Here is a 2,814-nt window from a genome sequence, read left to right as displayed (position 1 = left end):
AAACCAAATAATGTATCAAATGCAAACGATACTATGCGATAGTTAGCCCCATGCACATAACGCCCATGCATTCATCCTCGCTTCCAGAATTCCAAAATGCATCCTAAAAATGAAAAGGAAGCATAAGTATTAAAAGTCAAGTAAATTGAGAAGTCAAATAAATTAGGTCAATTTTGGCGAAAAACATCTAAAAATCCGCTAGGACTTCAAAAAGCAATTTACAAGTAACAATTGAGAAATGAGTAATATAGGCAAAGAAAGAAATGTATATGAAAACATTGAAATCATTTGATGGTCGCTACATTAACCTAATTCTAGTACATGTATGAAGACCAAGATTCTAAGATGTCCATTAAGATTTAATTTAAGGGACTGATGTTTAAGATAAACCGCACCTACCGCCCAAAGGAATATCAAGACTAAAATGTAAAATGATAAGAGGCTAAGAGCCGCCCTTTAAAGAATGTTTAGATCTTAAAAAGATTCATTCTCTCGGGTGGCAAACTGTGGTGTGAAATTGAAGAGAGAGGAATTCAAAGGTTATCTACAACTTGGTCTCATCAGAGCAATGAACGAACTCACCGATTTTCAACCGATTCCATATCGATTTTCAACCGAAGTTCACACCGATTTTTGTATTTCTCGACGGATTCAAAATCGAATTGCACTACTAGCTCATTGTTAGAGAAGTGGCGAAGGAGATCCAATCTCGGGTCTACTTATAAACTCTTGTCACTCAAGAGGAAGAACAAAAACTATCTAATCCTCAACTTAGCTTCAAGGGTTTATTTCTCGAAGAGTATCACATTAATCCAATTTGGATTTGCTTCAAAGAAGATGATTGTGTTGTTGTTGGAAAGAAGACACTTTTGGGAAAGTTGTTGGTGGATAGTAGCTCAAAATCCCTACATCATTCGCCATCATAGATATCTTCATCTATACAAAAATAAATCACTCATTGATTACCAAGACAAGATTGGTTATTTTATTTGATTGTTTCAATCGAAAAGATCCTCACAAGGCTAGTTCCTGGTATTGTTGGTCTTGGTTATCTTCCTACCTTCCTAAAAAGTATTTTGTAGTGGTTTGATTGAGATTTGATTGAGATTAACAAGGGTTAATCCGCAAGAAGAGGACATCGGCGTGAAATAGTGAAGAGGTCTAGGCCATTGTTTAGATATATATATGTTGATCGAGGAGTCGGGTCTCAAAGAGTGCTAAATTTAAAATCTTTTTTTCTATTTCCAATCTTTTTTGTTATTTGTTTGATGGCAGTGTCTGCCTAAGGTGGTAGTATATGCCAAAGTTACGGCAGATCAAAACAATTTCTTTATTTGGGTATTGGTCTTGGTATTCTGTGCTGAGATGAGGAGTTTGTAATAGGTTTTTGATAGCCGTCCGTGAGTCTTTTTGGTGCTAATAGTCGAAAGGGGTTTGTGTTTGATACTGTGTTTTGGGTTTAACAATTTGACAATTTAGTGAATTTGTGATAAGTGTTACTTTGTGAAATCTGAAGCATAGATTGATATCATGTGTGTGTCTTGTTCTGCTGGGTTGTTAGTGTTACTTGATTAGTTTTATTGCCTAGTGTCTTGTTCTAATTTACTCCATCGCTATGATGATGGCTGTGAATTGCCGAGGTATGTGTAATCTTCGATGGTTCAAGTAATACGTGATATCTCGCCGGTGCACATCAACTAGATATCCGATAAAACGCAAATTTACACACGCTTATTGATTTCTAGCCATTTATTTCTAAGTCCGAGGTCCATACCCAAAGTCCGAGGTCCATACCCAAGTCCAAAGTCCAAAGTCCAACGCCCTCGATATAGTCGTGACGCTTTAGTCAAGTTACCTTTACTCACGGGATCGGTAGATAGGTCGAGTAAGGGATCGCCCAAACCTTGTGGGCACCTGGATAGGTTCACAACCGAGTTACAACTTTAGGTGAGTAGATTTTAGGTTTCTTTTAGTTGGTTTTAATTAAAATAACTTTAATGCAAATAATATAAATTACTACCGACATTATGTAGGTAAATAAAAGTAGAGAAACAGGGAGAGAAGTTAATCATACTCATGCAAGAATCATTTTTCAACAGCTTTTATTACTAAATCACTACATCTCTAGTTCGCCTCGCTTCGAGACGACGCCGAGTATTGATCCCTAGTGCATGCCCACATCTCTAGGTCGATTTCACTAGCATAAGGAGTTTCGATAATACCTCATTCATCTCCGTATATTATTTCGCCCGCATTGTCTTCACATCACCGACGATTGAGAGTCAGTTCGACACTGCAGTCGCCAGACATTTTTTCGGTCGCCGCTACAGACCCCCGAGCATCAAGATCTAACTTTGTTGGCCCTCACCCATTTTGGGACCGGATGTTAATTCTATGTCTAATTCCTAAGGTGATTCTAGAATATTAACGAAGTCAATCCGATTTTACACGAAGCAAAGATAACCCTCCCCGGGGGATTAGCTCATCATCATAGAGGAATAATAAAACTTGTCAGATACATTAAGTAAATAAAATGCAGATGTAAATTAAACAAGAAAAGAAACGACCAAGTATTAAGCAAAATAACTTCATCGTATTAAGTACCAAATAAAATGACGTTGCATGTAAAGACCGAAAGAAACCAAATCAGCCAGCTAAAGCGATTTAAAATGCCGGCGTTCTAACGGCGCTAAGCCTTCATATTTATAGCATCATAGATGACCATCCGCGGACCGATTTAATTTGCTTTTGGCCCATGCTAATTGATGGTTCAAACTTTGAGAATCAAAGTTTTGTTTTAATTGTTTTAACTTT

The sequence above is a fragment of the Coptis chinensis genome, chromosome 1 (genome assembly GCF_015680905.1).
Source record: "Coptis chinensis isolate HL-2020 chromosome 1, ASM1568090v1, whole genome shotgun sequence".
Taxonomy (NCBI): Eukaryota; Viridiplantae; Streptophyta; class Magnoliopsida; order Ranunculales; family Ranunculaceae; genus Coptis; species Coptis chinensis.
This window is presented reverse-complemented; position numbering follows the sequence as displayed.